Source organism: Borostomias antarcticus (genome assembly GCF_949987555.1).
Source record: "Borostomias antarcticus genome assembly, chromosome: 1".
NCBI lineage: Eukaryota > Metazoa > Chordata > Actinopteri > Stomiiformes > Stomiidae > Borostomias > Borostomias antarcticus.
In genome coordinates, this window is record NC_140234.1 from 6,865,192 (window position 1) to 6,885,450 (window position 20,259).

The following is a 20,259-nucleotide window of genomic DNA, read 5'->3' on the forward strand; positions in this document are numbered from 1 at the left end:
CTCACAGGAAAGTGAACAAGAGAAAAACTAGTAGGGGATAACCACAGAGATCTAATGTTCAAATGCATTTAATTTGGGAAGTAAACATTATATTACATTACACTCACTTAGCTGACACTTTTATTTAAAAAATAATAATTTAACGTAGGAAAAGCCAATGTACTACTTGCCAGAACTCACAAGTGCATCTCCTTTCTAAAACAAGTGACTAGTGCATAGTCTCGTGCTGAAGGCAAAGTGCAGAATAGCAAACTAAAAATATAATATGCGCCTAAGAGGGAGGATCGTGGTACTACTGTATCTCTTGAAGAAGTGAGTTTTGAGCCTGCGGCAAAAGATGGGCAGCGACTCTGCTGTCCTGATGTCAGTGGGCAGTTCATGACATCACTGCAGGGCCAGGACAGTTAAGAGCCGTGACCGTGTCGATCGACCGCTGGAGCCTCGGAGTGAGAAGGCAACCACTCACCCCAAGGTAACACAGCATAGTGGTTGGGAGGGAGTGTAGGGTTTGACTATGGCCTGGAGGTAGGAGAGAGCTGTTTAATTCATTGCCCTATAGGATAGTCCCAGAGGCTGGATGCAAGCTGCTACAAGGAGCCAGTGTAGAGAACAGAGAAGGGAAGTTTGTGGGAGAACTTGGGTGGTTGAACACCAGGCGAGCAGCAGCTTTCTGGACAAATTCCAGGGGTTTAATGGCCGAGGCAGGGCTGCCCCAGCAAGGAGGGAGTTGCACTAGTCCAAACGCGAGATGACAAGGGCCTAGATGAGCACCTCGGTACATGCATTTTCCCTTTACTACTCCTTTAATATAGTGATAGTATACATCTTATAGTAGAAGAATGAGGAAAAAACAAAAAATTGATGAGTGGAAGAAAAAATGTTATTTTGTAGTGTCTCCACTTTTGTAAAGCCTAGTTTTTATTTTTATTTCAGTCAAAAAGTAAAAAAAATAAATCGTTTTAAAACAAAAAGTTTATATATTGTCACACCTAGTTTTCATTTTTTCGTTAGTTTTCGTTAACTATAATAACCTTGATCCAGGCCCTTCTCATCTCCCTCCTTGCTGGGGCCATGGCGTTAGCCATTAAACCTGTGGAATTTGTCCAGAAAGCTGCTCTGTGCCTGGACTTCAACCACCCCAAGTTTTTTCACACAACCTCCCTTCTCCGTTCTCTACACTGACTCCCTGTAGCAGCTTACATCCAGTTTAAAACTCTGGTACTAGCCTGCTGGGCAATGAAAGGAACAGCTACCTCCTACCTCCAGGCCCTGATCAAACCCTACACTCCCGCCTGACCACTACACTCTGCTACCTCGGAGGGACTGGTTGCCCCGTCACTGAGAGGCCCCTGTAGTCAAATGACGCGGTCACGGCTCTTCTCTGTCCTGGCCCCACAGTGGTGGAATGAACTACCCACGGACGTCAGGACAGTAGAGTTGCAGCCCATCTTTCGCTGCAGGCTCAAAACACACCTCTTCAAGAGCAACAGTACTACCAGGAGTATTACTGTACCAAGCACCTATTCTATTTTTAGTTTGCTATTCTTCACTTTGCCTTCAGCACTAGATTATGCTCTTAGTCACTTGTTTTAGAAAGGTGATGCACTTGTGAGTTCTGGCAACTACTTTAAATGCAATTATTGTAAGTATCTTTGGATAAGTGTCAGCTAAATGACTGTAATATATTGTAATGTAGCTAGCTAGCTAGCTAGGTTTTAAGTGGATTAATTGGAAGGCTACAACATATTGACATCATGTTCATACAAATCAAAACATTCACTGATTTTGTGTTTTGTGGATGGGTGTATTGCTGTTTTGAAATAAATCATTTTCATCTGGATATGTTTCACTAATAGGATAAAGATGATCACTTAGAATAACTTTGTATTGACTGGTAATGGCTCTACAATTTCAGTATCCAAGTGGTTTCACACTATGGACGTGTGGGGGAGCATGTGGTGTACACTTAGAGAATGGTATTGACCTGAATGCTTCAGGTGGTTCACATTCATTTGGGGATTTATGGGTTTTGTGTTCATATAAGAGCAGTTAAAACAGATCAGTCAAATTTGGCCTTGAACACTATAAAACGGGGGCTCATTTTAGACCTAGAACCCGGGTAACCCAGGTGAGTTGTGGCTGTGGGTGTGTATGGGGATGTTTTCCATCTGCTGGATGAACATAATATTGTCTTACCCATTCATTTCCTATAGCGGGTCATTTTACCCATTCAATTCCTATGGCGGGTCATTTTAAACCCAGAACAGCACCCTGATCAGCTTGGTCTCACACTACAACAGATTCAGCTTCATCAAGGTGATCAATATTTCATCTGCAACATGCATTTTCAAGTTGGCCATATAGAACTGCTAAACTAAAAAAGCACACATTCAACAACTGTACATGCTGACGAAATGCATCACAGGCAGAGGTCTGTGCTCTCTGAGCGCTATTCTAGTTATTGTCATGTTTCTGTAACACTATTTAACTGGCCACCCGAAGACCTTCATCAACATGCAATGATAGCAGTCAACCACATAGTGGCGGTGTTGCACAGAGCTCAGCTAGGAGACCTCAAACTGCAAGCAGAGGATGCAGATTATCAGATTATAAACACTATGAAGAGTGAAGATGTTCTTCTAAAACTCACACAGACCTAGGCCTGTTCTCCTACTGGTACACTGGGCTCCTCCAGATACACTGGTCTCTACTGGTACACTGCACTCACAGAAATATTTAAGCCTAACTTTAAAGATTTATGTAATTTAATTGCATGACAAATTTCCATTAATTTGCTTTAGGTAGTTTTAACATAAATGTACCTAATAAACTTTACATGCTTCATATTTGTCAGTGTAATAAAACCTATTTATTTGAAATGCATAATCACCAGGTTTATGTATTCAGTATAAATAAAGTCTATTTGCTTTAAATGCATAATAATCAGATTATGTATTCAAAATACATAACGTATATTTGTTTGAAATGCATAATAATCAGGTTATCTATTCAAGATTAATAATATATTTGTTTGAAATACACAATAATGAGGCTCATGCAATAAACCTAATTAAATCAAAATGCATCACATTTATGTAATGTTTTGATTAACACCCAATGGATTTAACATTCTTTTCCATTCACTTCATATCTAACAATTTCAGTTACATCAGTAGAATTTCCCCCAGTCTCCCACATACGTTTCTGTTATCGTGAGGAGAACCATAACCCTTACTGTACATATTTTGTTGTGTTTTGAATCTGTGACTTCCTGTACACAGCAGCTCAATGTAAATCAGGCTTTATACCATATTTCCATACAGCAAATGTGCTTGTTATGGTCTGTGGGCACAGCTTCCGAACTATGTAGCCAGGTGACCGTTAGGACGGCAGGCCAGTGAAGAACTGGCTACTCAGACAGGGACGCAAACCCCAACAAGATCCCCACTATGATGTCATCGGCCATGGAGAGGAAGCCATGAGGATGGAGGAGCATGTCTGTGAGACAGAGAGAGAGAGAGAGACAGAGAGACGTTACAGACGTGCTAGGGACATACTAGACGTTTCAATCACACGCACAGACACAAACAAACACACACACACACAAACATACACACACATGCACATCATTGATTGATTGATAATTTCCTTAATAAGTCTGTACAGAAGTCTAGTGTTCACCTGTTTGTAGACCTCCTTGCCAACCCCATAACTGAGCATGTACTGAGATAGAAGAGAAATGAGGGGGGTGGGTTTAATCAACGGAAGATAAAAGATGGTGCCCCTTTCTTTGTCACCATAGGGAACTCTCCTTTATACTGTTTATTGAGAGAGAAAGAGACAGACAGAGAGACAGAGATGATGCTGCCAGCTAAGGTTGCTGCTACTACAGTATGTGTGTGTTTGTGTGTGTCCATGTGTGTGTGAGTGTGTATCAGTCTATGTGTGTGTGTGCATGTGTGTGTGAGTGTGTATCAGTCTATGTGTGTGTGTCCATGTGTGTGTGAGTGTGTATCAGTCTATGTGTGTGTGTGCATGTGTCTGTCTGTGTGTGTGTGTGTGTGTGTCTGTGTATGTGTGTGTGTTGGCCTGTGTGTGTGTGTCTGTTGGTGTCTCTGTGAGTGTGTGTGTGTGTGTGTGTGTGTGTGTGTGCGTGTGTGTGTGTATTGATAGATGGCTCACTGTGAAGCTCATCCCCTGACAGCGTCCCTGCTGCTTGGCCTTTCCGGTCAGAAGCAGGAGTTTGGGATGATTCCCCCAGTCCTCATAGCTGAACAGGCTGCAGAACTTGAACTGTGGAAGAGAAAACAAGGCACACACACACAGCGGCTTGTCACACAGCCAATCAGAACACACATACCTGCTGATGCATGTTTGTGATAAGAACACTGTTAGACGACTGGTGTCTGGTGACTAGTGAGCCAGTCTGGTCTTGTTATTGTTCTGTTAGGTGCGCCAGACCTCAGATAATTTGAGGCCCTAATATTAGCTAGACAAATATTTGTCAAAGAATCATGTTATTGACATGTCACACAGCAAAATACATGATTATATCTGATGAAGGGCCAAAAAGCCTTGTATGTACGGCACTACAATATCATATAAATTCAACAAATTAATCAGAGACTATGAATCGTGTCAACATTAATATTCCTGCTACATTGGCGAAGCACTTAATTGTACCCTTACTTACGCCTGATGTAATTTGCACACACAAACATACACAGACTGGACGTTCACACCGATTTGGAGGGGGGGGGGGCAAATTCCATCAGGTGTAAGTGGGGGGCTCTGGGGAATAAAGGTTGGGAACCCCTGCTCTAATCCATATTGTGACACTGTTCGACAGTGTATAGCAGGCCACCATGGAAATGGAGAAAAGAATCTGGTGTTGTGATCTGAGGTTGTTTGTGGTTGTTTCTGGCACACAATACATTTCACACTACATCTACCATGTCATGAAAATGTCAAATGTTTTAAATCATGAACATTAGAGATTTATTGAGCAAGAATGTGCAGTGAATATGAGGAGAGCATGGCTGGCTTCAGATAGCTCTAAGTAAAAAATGATAAATGTCGCAGTTTATTTACACTGTAGCAATCCTGGATGAACCTATTAGTAGGCCTACATACTGTGATGGGAATGAGTTGTGGGACTCTGGACTGAGCATGGATTCACTGATTGACTGAATTGAACACAGGTGGGACTGATTGAGATGTAAGCAGACAACAGGCTGGTCAGATGAAGAGATGTAAACAAAATGAAGAAACGGTAACAGCTACAAATAAATACATAAATAAGTAAAAAAATCATGTCACAGCATAATGCCTGAGTATGTACATGTATTAGCATTTTTATTCTGCATCCCCCCTGGGCTTGAACTCTTGTTGAGTTACCTGCCATGTGAGAAGCCATAGATGGTTTCATACTGACTTAAGCAATCACAAGGGCTGCATGTAACTGTCACAGGTGCATTGAGGTTTCAGCAGTTTTCACAAAACCAAAGACCAAACAATAAAACCACGGTATACACTCGACAAGTGAAGAAGAAAAGACAGAGCTTCTAAACTTACAGACTTACAAGATGGCACCGGAAACACCAGGGACTATGCACAGCTACAGCAAATAGAACAGACAAAGAACAAGATGGGAGCTACTGTACATGTAGGCTAGAAATACTGTACACATACTAACGAGGCAGATGGAAACCAATCAAACAATCAGTGGCACATGTCTCTCAATCAGAGCCAATTTAGCCAGTTGTAGTCCTAGGTCCGCTAATGGGTCGGGGTTGCCAACAACAAGTACTGTACACATGTAAACATGTTGTCCCCCACCCATTATGCATGTTCCCTTGTGGTATCAAGCCCCCTGCTTCTCATTAGGCGTTTTTATACAGAGATCCCACTTTATTGCCCTGTAGAAGACCCCTCAATTTTCCAAGTGTGTATCTCTGCAGGCCCAGAGACTTCCAGGGGGCGGGTCAACTGTCAATCAATTTCTACTTTGGCCAATCAGAGACAGTTTGCTAGCTTGCTAGTTACGTAGGCCTAATGCAATTTGTTATGGAGTTAGATTGACTGGATTACATGACTGTGTGTGAGAGAGAGATTATATTTTTAATGCAAATCATGTAGCTTGAAAGACGTAATCCATCAACCTCCCTGATAAAAGCTTTACCAAGACTCCCCTTGGTATTCTCTTAGTATGCCTATGATCAATGTAATGGCTTGTGGGTAGAGGCTAGCAATGGTCTACACTAGCCCAGGGGCAGGGGAGCATCACTAGCCTACTGATCCATAGCCAGGACTGGGATGCCCTCAGTGGAGGTCCCAAGTCAGTCTTCCAGTCATTCAGCCAGCCTGTCAGTAGATGTGCTCTACTTGTATTGATTTGTTCATACACTAGTATTCCAGCACGGGTTATGTTCTTGAATGCTTCTGGTGACTAGCAGTTCTCTTAGCAACCTAATTTAATCCCCATCACTGTTTTCAGATCCACATAGGGGAAACATATGGCTGAGAGAGGAGTGTGGAGGAAAATCAACAGTACCACACACACACACACACTTGCATAACCAACCAAGCAAGTTCTACCTTTCTATACCACAAATATAAGTTTAAGAACCTAGGATACATACAGCCCGCCTAAGGGGGTTCTAATGTACTGACCTCCCGGCACAGGCCTGACCCTGCTGGCAAGCTGCCTTGGGCCTAGCCAAGGAACAAGCGTTTCAGCTTCTGCTCACCTGTATGCAGCTTATACCATGCTGACTGGCCTGGACTAGTCACCACATCCACAGTCTAGCCAAGTTAGAGATACCCTTGTGAATTTTACAAAACAAGTGTCATACAATTAAGGTCATCATTTGTGCAGCATGTGTGCTGTAAGTGTAAAGACAAGATACAGATAATTTTCTCCAGGTTTTATTGAATAGCTTGTAGACCACACTGAAACACTGGGCAGTTCAGTTGTACAAGGCGGACCTGGTAGACCATTCAGGACACCTTGTTTGGGTCGAGGCTCTGCTTAGTCTACTGGCCCAGGTGAACTATCAAACTGAATGTACTGACGCTGAGAATGGAAACACACACACATGACACAGCTGGCCGACACTTCCTGCACTCTAAGAGGTTAGGGTTAGGGCTAGACTGAATGTAGGTTGGCATAAAATAATACATATTTATTTTTAAACGGATGGAAAGATGCTGCCCATGCCTAGATCTTTATGTCTATTCAGCATGTCTGTTCTCACCCACTGAGGTCCCATCACCAAACGTGAAGCCTCGGATACAATAATAAAACAGGGGCAGACAATGAAAGATAGAGAGAGACAGACAGACATGTAGACAGATATGTAGACAGATAGGTTAAACATTAGAACAGTTAGTGTTGTGATCAGACGGTACAACCAAAATGTCACCTCAGTGTAGTGATGCAGACAGAATTATGAACACCTGCTCCTTGCTTAGAAGGAGGTTATCTGCCCTCTGAAACATTCAGGACCAGGGCCGTACGCAGGATTTTTGTAATACCGAGGTCATTTAGTTGTGGTGCTTCAATCTGGTGCACTTTGAGAGCAGAATTAAGAGGCTAGATCTATAAAGAACAACACGTCATATTGGATTAATATCATCTTTAACTGAGAGCAGTGGAGGTCATCCAGAGAGGTCACAACTTAAGTGAATGTTGATGAGAACACACCATCTATTAGAAACATGAGACTAGCTCCTCCTGTCACCTCTCTCCCAGCCTGGCCTCCTCCACTCTGATGTCCATGCTGGTCTCCTCCTGTGACCTCTCCTCCTGTCTTTTGTCCATGTTGGTCTCCTCCCGTCACCTCTCCTCCACTGTGGTGTCCATTTTCATCTCCTGTCCACAAATTAACAAAACATAAACATAAGCTATAAACACAGACCCACCCACCCACCCACCCATCCATCCATCCATCCATCCATCCATCCATCCATCCACATTATTTTTCAAACTTGCCAGGATCTAACTTAATGTAGTGTCTCTTTGGCTAACATCAGGTATCTCACCTCTCATCTCTATGTCCTCTCCTCCTGTCCCCTCTCTTCCACTCTCTTGTACCTCTTGGTTTCCTGTCAACAGATTATATATTTTTAACCAAACTTAATCATGCATACTGTGTATATTTATACACACCTACGTACCTGTCTATTTGTTTATCTATATACAGACATACAATGTATCCCCAGAAATAAAGAGAAAAGAGGGGGCTTCATTTCGACATGAATTTCAACCATTTACACGTCATTGACGATTTATCAGTCACAGACATGCAACGTGCCAGCAGTTGACTTGTGTGATTTACACTGGCGCAGCTGCACAGCGTCATGTCCTCATTTTCATTGATGAAGCTGGATTCAATCTATCTAAAACCAGGCGTCAGGGCCCAGATGTTACAGGACAAAGAGCTGTTGTGAATGTCCCTGGGCAGCGTGGGGGAAATATCACCTTGTGTTCCTGGAAGAAGAATCAGTGTTTTGTGGTGTGTGGGAGCAGGTCTGTGAGATTCAAGAATGTTACGTTGAGGGAGGGGGAGAGCCCTTTCCACTAGCCCAGAGAGATAAGGAGGAGGTCTTAAGATGAGGTCATTTTGGCTGAAGTATGAGACTCATTGTTTTCTGACCACACATTTGTACTCTGATATCCCTGCTCTGGAGATCAGACATACCTTGTGAGCTCACAATAAAATAATTTAAACATGCCTCAGTTTACGGAATATAATTACTAGATTGATTATCACCCTGCAAAAACCTAGATATGGCCTTTGAGGGCTGAAAACATTTTCAAGAGGTTCCTACATCTGCAAGGAGTTCTCCATCACCATGCCACCCTAGGTCCATCCAGTACTGCACACATGATCACGTTCTGAGGGGGCGGCAGCAGCTCAGGAGGTAGAGTAGCCGTCTGGGAGCCTCCTGTTCAATTCCAATCTCCTCTGCTTCGTTGACGTGTTCTTGAGTAAGACACTAATTTATCCCAATGATGAGGCTAACACCAGCTGGCCACCATTGGTGAGTGAATGAGAGTAGATATTGTAAAGCGCTCTATGCTTTAGAAGTGCACTCCACTCACAATGACATATCTGGTGCTCTATATAATGCAGTTGTACAGGATGGAGCAGAGCAGCCCAGGTTTGTTGTCATGTGGGATAATGTTAGTTTCCACCGGGCTGCTCTGGTCTGGGACTGGTTCACCAACCACCATACATAACTTCACAGGTGGATACACCGTTACCCCCTTACTCCCCATTCCTCAGTCCCATTGAGGAATTATTTTTACGGTGTTGGAAGGTGTTGAATATTGGTTGATTTTCAGAGAAATATTGGTTTAATCTGATCCTGTTAGCTGTTCCCAATCATAATGATTGACCTCTGAGTATGGCTGTAGCTGGAGCTTTCTGTAAGAAATGGTGTCCCTCTTCCATAGACTTATGAGATAAAGATGACATTCCATGGCTGGTACACTCTGGGCCAAACAGCAATTGTTGTGGTTAGCGCCAAGGCGGCGCAGGTTGACTTGACAAAACAAGGCCACAGAAGAGACCAGAAAGATTTTATCGGAGAGGAGACGAGGGGGGGGTGGGGGCACTCAAACCACATAAGAACCGTGCTCGAGCTCAGATGATTTGAGTCCAGACTGCATACAGACAGGTCAGCTGTACATTAGACTATATGCCATCGTCTTTTGTATGTTAAACCTTCTATAAAAAACAGCTTTTGATGTCGCTCAAATCCTGTGTTGGAGAGATTCATTTGGAATACACATAAAGAAGGGACACTGGACTGTGTGGTATTGTGTGAGATCTGGGGCCGTCTTTTATTGTAATCAAAACACAACGCAAAGCTTAATAAGGACAATAATAAAAGACAACGAAAGGCAAGGCAAGGCAAGGCAAGTTTATTTATATAGCACATTTCAGCCACAGGGCAATTCAAGGTGCTTTACATGAGACATTAAAAGCATTAAAACAAAAAGCAAGACATTATAGACATTTAAAACAAAAGGCAGGACAAATTAAAAGCATTAAAACAAAAAGCAAGTCATTATAGATATTTAAACAAAAAGCAGGACAAATAGAATACAGGAATAAAAGTTACAGTGCAGAATACTGATAAACATAGCTCCTCTTAGAAAGCAGTGGCAAAAAGAAAAGTCTTCAGGCTTGTTTTAAAAGAACCAAGAGTTGCAGCAGACCAGGGGCCTCATTTATCAAAGAGCGTGTAAATTCTGGTGTAAAAGAGGGCGTACGACGAAAACGCGGAAAATGCACAATGTAGCGTACGACGAGAATATTTACACGCTTTTCGGATCTATCAAAAAGGTCGTATGCCCTTTTCTGCACGAGAAATCCGAGACGGGCGGAGAATAGAGTGTACGCGCACGCGCCCCGTGTTCCGCCCCCTCCACGCCCAAATCCAACCATATATGGTCAAAACTATGACAGCGTGTCGGGGATACCCCGGAAGGAAGCGACATAATATAGCGTGGAGCATTAGGACAGACAAACGCGGAAAGAAGAAACTTTTCGGAGACGGAGGTGCATGTGCTTGTTGGTGAGGTCCACGCGAGGAAAGAAAATCATCTTCGGAAGGTAAGCTATTTGTACGAGCCTACATTTGTCTGATTGCTCCTAGTTTAGGTAGCCTACTGTATGTTCGTGCATCCTGTATGTGGCGTAGGCTACACGGACATGCTGTAGGCTATTATGTGTGAGGAAAGCAAACATTCCACACATTCTGTGGTAGGCTATGATTGATTTAGGACCAAAAACAGGGAACGATAACACAGATGACCACTTCATAATGTTAGACCACATGAAACATTTTCCCCTCTGGGAAATGTAGACTCTCATCTAAATCACCCGGTAAATCACACTTAAGCATTTATTTGGCTGCCAACAGAAAAACATATCAATTGAATATGGCTACACAATGAAATGTTTAATGCATAATCAAGTTAACAGACAAACTCAAAGAAAATGACTGAAATTGTTTCTCCAGACTCTGACGTGGGGTGGGACTCAGAGGAGGGGGAGTCTGCAGTGGTCCTTGACCTGACGGTCGTGCCCCCGCCGGTTGCAGCCTCTACATCCAGCGCCACGACCTCCAGTGCCTCCACCTCCAGCGCACCGGCCTCCACCTCCAGTGCCATCTCCAGCGCCTCCGTCTCCGTCTCCACCGCCCACGCCTCCACCTCCGGCTGCCAGCGTCCCTGCCTCAAGGTTCCCTGAGGGCTGGGCTTCCTATCAGATGCTGTGCTGGAGGCTCATGACCCTAGAGGCCCAGAGGGAAATGGCAGAAGGGATTGGGGCAGTTGTGGGGCAGTTGTGCAGCAGTTGGTGGAGGTCACCACACTACACCACCAGAGCCAACAGGACATCCTCACTGCACTTCATTCCCTCACACATGCTGTCACGGACCTCACACTGTCACTCACTACCACACTCACGGACCTCACACATTCACTGACAAACGCACTCACACACCTCACACAGTCACCCACCAACAGACAATAAAATGGTAGAAATGTGAACCTTACTTGTTTGTGTCTTCATAGCTGGCGCATGACCTCAGTGTGGGCCCTTTGGCCCCGCTGGTAAACCTCATGACGGGGAGGGGGCTGAGGGCTTGGGTCCTCATTTTGTGGTGGGGTCTTGACTGGTTCTCATTCTTATCAGCTTTGAATATACATCTTGGCAAACATAACAGAATGATGTACAAGGAGGGGACAGATACCTAGTGAAAGTACTATTGGTTGCTAGTAAAAAGACAATAATGAGGGCTTGGTATAAGGTGGAACCCCCAACCAAGGAGCAGTGGTGGGTGTTGTGGAGGAGATTTATGAGATTTATTTATGCATTGAGGATGCAGGAAGGAAAGTTTGAAGGGAGATGGGAAAAATGGATGGATTATAGAAGGAAGTGTGATGATACCACTAATATTAAAATTGTCATATTTGAGTAAGAAAAAAAAGCTGCATGGATGGAAGTACCCATAAGCTGTTATTGTAAGTTTTTATGTTTTATGGTATTGTCGTTGTATGGATGGAAAATGCTAATAAAGATTAAAGTAAATAAGACAAAGAATATGTATCTTGGCTATGCACACACCAAGCCAGCCGTCACGCGCAGCGCCTGCCTCCAGTCTAGTCCCTACCCTGCTGTGCGCCAGGGTGAATGAGTCATGCGTGGAGCCAGGCCACCGTGCCACTACACTTGTGATGAGCATGTCACATATGATTTGGGTATTTATAGTGTGCACATTTTAGCGATTCACATAGACGTATTCATTCACTGATGGTGCCTTTATGAATATGTGGGTGCAGTCGCTATCGCCGTCACCTCTTTGGAGTTCTCTCGGCCAGTAGGCCGAGTAGCGCCGGATTCATTTAGGCTCGCATTACGCACAGGAGGACTGTCATTTATATGCTTACCAAACAGCAAACAGGTCCACATGATCACATATTAATGACAATCTAATTGGTCAATGATTTGCGTTTGATGGAGTGCCTGCATTAAGTGTGTGACATATAGCGCGGAAGGGTTTGGGACAGCGCATAGGTACAGTTTGGGGAACAAATCCATATCGAACCATGAATGAGCCGGTTAGAGGACACGTCTAATCTTGCATTGCGATATATGTTTGTGCTGAATTGGGCTATTAGCCTACATGATTGTGCGTTCATGAACTGTCGCTCTTATTCTCTCCGTCAAACATAGTAATTCACCGACGCACCACCTGCGTCGCCAGTTCCCCCTGTGTTCAAGAAGGGCGTAGAACACCGTGTAAATCGGTACGCCAACTGGAGAGGTGTCCTACAAAAGCGCGGAGAAAGGCGACTAAATTTTCGCCCTTACGGCTTGATAAATCGCAATGTGGGGGGGGCAAATGGCGTACGCCTGAACTCGCGAAAAAGACCGTGTAAAAGAAGGCGTACCTCAATGATAAATGAGGCCCCTGCAGTTTTCTGGAAGTTTGTCAACAAACGAAAGTCAACAAAGGTCTATGAACACCAACCAGACACCTGCATGACTCTCCCTGGGATCAATGGAAGAGGCATGCAGAGACACTGAGGTGCAGTCCAGGGTTAGATACTGAGGTGGGGTCAGTCCAGGGTTGGATACTGAGGGGGGGTCAGTCCAGGGTTGGATACTGAGGAGGGGTCAGTCCAGGGTTGGATACTGAGGGGTCAGTCCAGGGTTGGATACTGAGGCAGGAACACAAATGAACACACTCTAAAGTACCTCTCTCAGGTTATACAATGTTTATTAAAAAGGCTAATGAAAAAAAAAAAAAAAAAAAAACATTCTGAAAAGTTAGAGTTTAAAATACCATCCAACCAACGCCAAGTCACCAACAAATACATTTCCATCCCATTTTGTATTCCATGTGTGGAGCGTATCCCCTGCTTTTAAAATAATCTCAAATCCAAAAAGATACTCTACTTATTCCAATCTCTAATTGCAATCTGCACTGCTGTGATAACAATACAATATTATAGCCTACCATTACTACTGTTCATCTGATAATTTATTCATGTATATTGTAAGAGATGAATGGTTGTAAACCATGAACTCAACCAGGTATATTGGAATTAATTTAAACAGTTCCCTATGCAATCACCATTTCATCTACTTGGTGTTGCAGTACTTTTTGGTTTTATTCTCTCATGTTTTTAAAGCAATTGACTTTTACCCAGAGGACAAAATTAAATCCATTCATTCACCCAACTTCCTGAACAGCATTCCATAGGCCTATAGGATAAGGCCTGCCGTATTATTCAGTTCACCAAGGATCTTCCTCATGTTCCTCTTTTCATTTTCTCCAGTAATCCAAACTCCATATCCAATTCCTAATAAGATTATTTTTATCACTGACTACGTTTACATGCACTCAATATTCGGTTTATTGTCCATATTCCAGTTATTGAAACATTAGGAATGAGGAGTTTACATGCGCAAGCAAAAAGGAATATTCCTGTATGGTAATTGTAATCATTCGGTATATTCCGAATTTAAACCAGCGACGCACGGAGAACGTCATCGCAATGAGTTTTTCGGCGCATTTCTTCTTCCTGTTTAGCCCATCTCCCCAGACAGCAAAGGATGGAAACGATAGCAATATGCACTTCCTTACTGAAAGGAAAAAACGAGAGGAAATGTTAAACGCCGGTGCTGTGGCTCTCTTTCATATGCCACTCGTTCACACCAGAGCCCCCCGGGCCCTTTGGATGAAGATTCGCAGCTAGGATTGGTGGGAAATACATAAATACAATCACAGAACAGGAAAGAACATAACAAGCAGAAATACAATCAAAACAGCAGCAACAAATAGAATAGTCAGTACAAAACTAGTTTGTTTAGACATAACATAATTGATTTTGCAGAATAAAATAAACTGTAGGCCTACCTATGAAATATACTATAGATTTGTGTTGTATTGCATTTTGAGAATGGCTAACGCTAACGATTCCTTGCGAATAACACATGCACAGAGCACAAATTCATGTTCCTTTTGGTGGGAATAAACCGATAAGCGTATACATGACCCAATATTCGGTTTGGAAAAGGAATAAACCAGGGGTCTTATTCGTTTTTTTTATGTTCGGAATATGCCCATATTCCGTTTATTCAAACGGGTTTATTGATGTTTACATGGCCATTGTCAATATTCCGTTTAAGCAAGGTTTATTGAGTGCATGTAAACGCACTCATTGGTTCACCCGAATAAACCAATTGCTTGTAGAATGATTACAGATCTGACTTCAGAATATTATTCCAGATTAAACTGTACAACATATTTGAGGGGTTCTTTTGCAAAAGCAAACATCTGCTTTTAATGGCCTATTAGGTACCCTAAATCATGTTTGCCCATATCTGTGGTGCGGTTTAAAATAGTAGGCTTATTCATCTCGATGGTGATGTTTTAGAACGACACCATGCGGGACAGACAGTTGGCATATTCGTAAAAACATATTACGTCATAATATGGGAGCTATATCGTGAGGGAATGGATGAAGGACTTAAAACAAACTGATTGTACACAATGATTGTGAACAATACATTGGAACATTTGGACTGAATTTGAGTATTGAATAGAGATATTATTGAAAAAGAAAAGGGCAGGAGTGCTGGGAAGTTCAGACAGGTGTGATCAAGGTGATATTTGGTCAGGAACACAAAAGACTGAGCTAGGGATCCTACCCACACGTGTAGCGGCATATCTCAATATATATCTTATATAGCGATAGCTCAATAAAAAGGTTTAACAAGAAAACTTTTTGCTAGTTAATTTCTTTTAACAAGATAATTGAGGTGTCTACTCTTGTGTAGGTTATGATTTGAAATGTCTTCTTTTTGGGGGGAACCTGCAAACATGGAATACAGTTAAATTCCTCCTACGATATTATCTGCTTGTCTGATTAACTATTGTATACAGTAAGATACTATGTAGCTCAAACTCGTAAATCATCTGTTTGATTGTTATAAGGTGAAGTGAACACAGAGTTACAGTGTAGCCCTATTCCTATAGTTTTTTTCCAAAGGCCTCCAGATCTGCCCATTACACTAGAACGCATCGCCGGATTTCAAGCACCAAAACGTAGCCCCGGATGTATCGATCTGCCTCCAGGTTCGAGCCGCATTTTGGCCTCAGTAGTGTAACTGCTAGGCGCAGAGGTAGGTGAAAAAGCAGTAGTGTAATCCAGGCCTAAGGCTATAGCTATGGCTTCTCTCCTGTATGAACACGCTGGTGTTTCCTGAGATGGTCCGTTTTAATAAAGTTCTTTCCACACTGTTCACAGTGGTATGGCTTCTCTCCTGTATGAACACGCTGGTGTGTCTTTAACTCTCCTGACGTAGTGAAGTTCTTTCCACACTGGTCACAGTGGTATGGCTTCTCTCCTGTATGAACACGCTGGTGTGTCTTTAAGTGTGTTGACTGAGTGAAGTTCTTTCCACACTGGTCACAGTGGTATGGCTTCTCTCCTGTATGAACACGCTGGTGTGTCTTTAACTCTCCTGACGCAGTGAAGTTCTTTACACACTGGTCACAGTGGTATGGCTTCTCTCCTGTATGAACACGCTGGTGTATCTTTAAATATCCTGACATAGTGAAGTTCTTTCCACACTGGTCACAGTGGTATGGCTTTTCTCCTGTATGAACACGCTGGTGTATCTTTAACTTTCCTGAGTCAGTGAAGTTCTTCCCACACTGGTCACAGTGGTATGGCTTCTCTCCTGTATGAACACGCTGGTGTGTCTTTAAATTTTCTGATGTAGTGAAGTTCTTTCCACACTGGTCACAGTGGTATGGCTTCTCTCCTGTATGAACACGCTGGTGTATCTTTAATTTTCCTGACGTAGTGAAATTCTTTCCACACTGGTCACAGTGGTATGGCTTCTCTCCTGTATGAACGCGCTGGTGTGTCTTTAAATCTCCTGACGTAGTGAAGTTCTTTTCACACTGGTCACAGTGGTATGGCTTCTCTCCTGTATGAACACGCTGGTGTATCTTTAATTTTCCTGACGTAGTGAAATTCTTTCCACACTGGTCACAGTGGTATGGCTTCTCTCCTGTATGAACACGCTGGTGTGTCTTTACATTTTCTGATGTAGTGAAGTTCTTTCCACACTGGTCACAGTGGTATGGCTTCTCTCCTGTATGAACACGCTGGTGTATCTTTAATTTTCCTGACGTAGTGAAATTCTTTCCACACTGGTCACAGTGGTATGGCTTCTCTCCTGTATGAACGCGCTGGTGTGTCTTTAAATCTCCTGACGTAGTGAAGTTCTTTTCACACTGGTCACAGTGGTATGGCTTCTCTCCTGTATGAACACGCTGGTGTATCTTTAATTTTCCTGACGTAGTGAAATTCTTTCCACACTGGTCACAGTGGTATGGCTTCTCTCCTGTATGAACACGCTGGTGTATCTTTAACTCTCCTGACGTAGTGAAGTTCTTTTCACACTGGTCACAGTGGTATGGCTTCTCTCCTGTATGAACACGCTGGTGTTTCTTTAAATGTTCTGACCTAGTGAAGTTCTTCCCACACTGTTCACAGTGGTATGGCTTCTCTCCTGTATGAACACGCTGGTGTATCTTTAACTCTCCTGACGTAGTGAAGTTCTTCCCACACTGTTCACAGTGGTACGGTCTTGGCTTGTCTGTGTCTCTCTGTCTCTGGGCAGTAGCTGGGGTGAGGAGGGTGTTGGAGGTGGGGATAGGGAGTGATTGAGAGGAGGAGGAGGAGAGAATATCTGGTCTGATCTGTCTGCTTGAGAGACGAGAGAGAGAGACGTAGAGGTTGTCATGGCTCCTCTTGAGGTGCTTGTTAAGATAGATCTGGGAGGAGTAGGTGAATGGGCACACAGAGCAGGAGAACACCCGAGTCTGGGACAAGTCTGACATCACTCCTGGGAGAGTGAAATACAAAGAGACAAACATTAAAAAGGATTCTCACACCTGTATTACAAGTGCAAATACTGTATAGAGGGTTTATATGTATGTAACTAGTGGGGGGCGAAACACGACGACACCACAACTTCAGATTGAGGACAGGAGAGAGAAAGATATGCAAGAGGTTCCTCTGGCTGAGCTCGAGTGAAGGAGAGCGACAGAGGAGAGAGAGGAGTGAGAAAAAGAAAAGAGGAGAAAGGAGAGAAAACAAGCATGAATACATTGAAGCCCACGGCAATAGCTACCTTAGATAGCTAGAGTAAGCTAGCACTCCTAAAGATAAGTCAAGCTACCATGTTCCATGGCAACTAACAGCATTCCATTTTGTTCTGAACAAGTGTGCCTGCCTAATATTGGCAATTTGCGTGCCTCACAACAGCGATTTGCACAGCCACCATTGCAGTTCATGACATAGTGCCATCTGTATCGTTGCATCCATGAGTGTCCTGAATTTCCCGCTGTATGCCCATGTCTTGCCTGCTGGCTGGCACCATGGGAAAAAGACAGAGGAGAGGAAGGATGGTAGAGGAGAGCTACTTGGACAGCGGTTATTATTATGACCAGCAGACCTCTGGTTCTTTCAGCTTTAAGGAAGGAGGTGGAAGAGAGAGAGATGGAGAAGACAGAGGGAAGAAGAGTTGAGGACAGATACCTCTAGCGGTGCTCTTTTCTTCCCAGACGTAGTTGAAGGAGATGCTCTTGTATCTGTACTCCTGTCCGTACCAGACCAGCAGCTCCTCCCCGACAGCCAGCAGCCCACAGCAGCGAAACAGGATCCCTCCACGGTACTGAAACGCTACCAGGTTCTGCTCTTCCTCAGTACGGGCACAGTTCACATACCTGGGGGAGAGAGGGGGTGGTTTCATAAGAACAAACAGGTGAGGGAGGGAGAGACAGGAGGAAGGAAGGATGAAGGAAGAGAGGGAGGGAGAAAAAGTGGGTGAGATGTAGGGACTGACTGTATGGAGGGAGGAAGGGAGGGAGGGAAACTTTCAAGACTGGAGAGATGGTTTATTTTGAGTGAGAGCAGCAGAATAGATTCTGGAAATATGAGAAATGAGCATGTGTTCATATTTCTTCACCTGATTGTAATGCCTAATTATTCTACAGTTTACACATGCAAAGATCATCAAAGATGACACGATCTCTAAAAAGCCTGCCTATTGTTGTCCTGTTTAATTGTTCATGAAGTCTTTCCCTTAACATAGCCTTTTTATTTGCATCTCATTGTTTATAGGCCTCTGGATTAATTTCTAGTTGCTTCTCTATGAACTTCCTTCTGTTAGTTCTATCACAGTCCCTTACCATCTCTGGATCCTGCTGTTTCTGTCTCTCTAGTGACATGATGTTCATATGCGCAGTTTGACTTTTTGATCAGGGGGGAAGTCAGTCCCAGCCTACTTCTAACAATATAGATTAGGCCTACTTCTATCAATATAGCCTAGGCCTACTTCTAACAATATAGCGTGAGCGCAGCCAAATAGATTCTGGAAATCTGAGAAATGAGCATGTGTTCATATTTCTTCACCTGATTGTAATGCCTAATTATTCAACAGTTTACACGCGCAAAGTGGAGTCCATCTATTTGTAGGCATCTGGCATGACTTGCACATAGTCCTCCGTGGGAGCAGTGAAAACAAGTGCCAGGGGAATGCTCAAGTCCAAGCCATGCCAAACATGTACAAATATTGGGATTGCGATACATTTCACAGGAGAGCATATTGAGACTGGTAAGATTACACCCTGTGCTTCCCGTCTCAGTAGAGCACATTTTCACTAACACAAATCCCTATCCATCCATCCATCCAAGTATGAATGGATAACTATCTGTATGTCTTCTATATTTTACTTCAATTCAAAGGGCTTTATTGGCATGGGAAACATACATTTACAATGCCAAAGCAAACATCCCAAAAGGTCACAGAAATGTTATGGTTGAATTGAATGAATAAGTAAGTGTAATATTTACAAATGTATTTAAATGGTAACTATAAAGTTTGTATGTACAGTGTGTAGTGATCAGTGCGGTATGCAGGGATACTGATTGAAGATTTTCAATCGTGGAACCAAGCCAACCAGCTATCTGATCAATCGTGACCACAAGTCCGTTTGGTAGAAGCCATAGCGCGCCACAGACTGGAAGAAGAAGTGGAGGAGTATGCCCACATGATGTACAATATCGATGATGAAAAAAGAGTAGAGCCATACAGAGAGCAGATGGCAGTGAATGGATGCAACATTGAGTTTGAAGTAGACACTGGGGCAAGCCTGACTATAGTGAATGAGAAAACATACAGGAAGATGGGAGGGGGGAAACTCCACCATACAAGAACAAAGCTGTATATGTACACCAGAGATAGTGTAGGGGTGCTAGGGAAGATGTACACACAAGTCAGTTACAAGGGGCAGACCAGACAGTTGCCATTGATAGTGGTAAGAGGGGAGGGGCCTAATCTATTGGGGATAAATTGGCTAGAGGCCATTAGGCTAGACTGGAGGGCCATTTTCAGACTACATACAGGTCAGCAGCAGGAGTTGAGTGAGCTACTCTCACAACACGGAGAGGTGTTTAAGGTGAGCTGGGCAGTTTAGCTACAGCAAAGATCTCCGTTGACCCCGAGGCCAAGCCAAGGTATTTCAAAGCCAGGCCTCTGCCATATGCCCTCAAGGACAAAGTTGAGACAGAGTTGGTTAGATTAGAGAAGGAAGGCATCATAGAGCCTGTGAGTTTCCGAGTGGGCCGCTCCCATAGTTCCTATACTTAAACCA